We start from the raw sequence: 326 nt of genomic DNA, 5'->3' as shown, positions 1-326 counted from the left end.
GTGCTGGAAAATGAGCACTTCAGGTTGGAAGGCACTCAAAATGCGACTGAGGAAGAGTTGCCTTCTCAAAGTAGAGTTGACTGTAATGAAGTGAATGGAGTAAAGCCTGGGGGAGAAAAGCCCGCAGGACCTTCATTTGCTGATGGGGCACAACCCAAAATAAAGAGAAGCAGCTGTAAGCATCCATTAATAATCAAAACATGGAATGTACAAAGTATGACTCTAGGAAAATTAGAAATTGTCAAAAATGAAATAGAATGCATAAACATCAATATTTTAGGCATTAGTGAGCTGAAATGCACTGGTATTGGCCATTTTGAATCTGA

This window comes from Chrysochloris asiatica, unplaced genomic scaffold (assembly GCF_000296735.1).
Source record: "Chrysochloris asiatica unplaced genomic scaffold, ChrAsi1.0 scaffold00362, whole genome shotgun sequence".
Lineage (NCBI taxonomy): Eukaryota > Metazoa > Chordata > Mammalia > Afrosoricida > Chrysochloridae > Chrysochloris > Chrysochloris asiatica.
Note: the sequence above shows the minus strand (reverse complement) of the source record.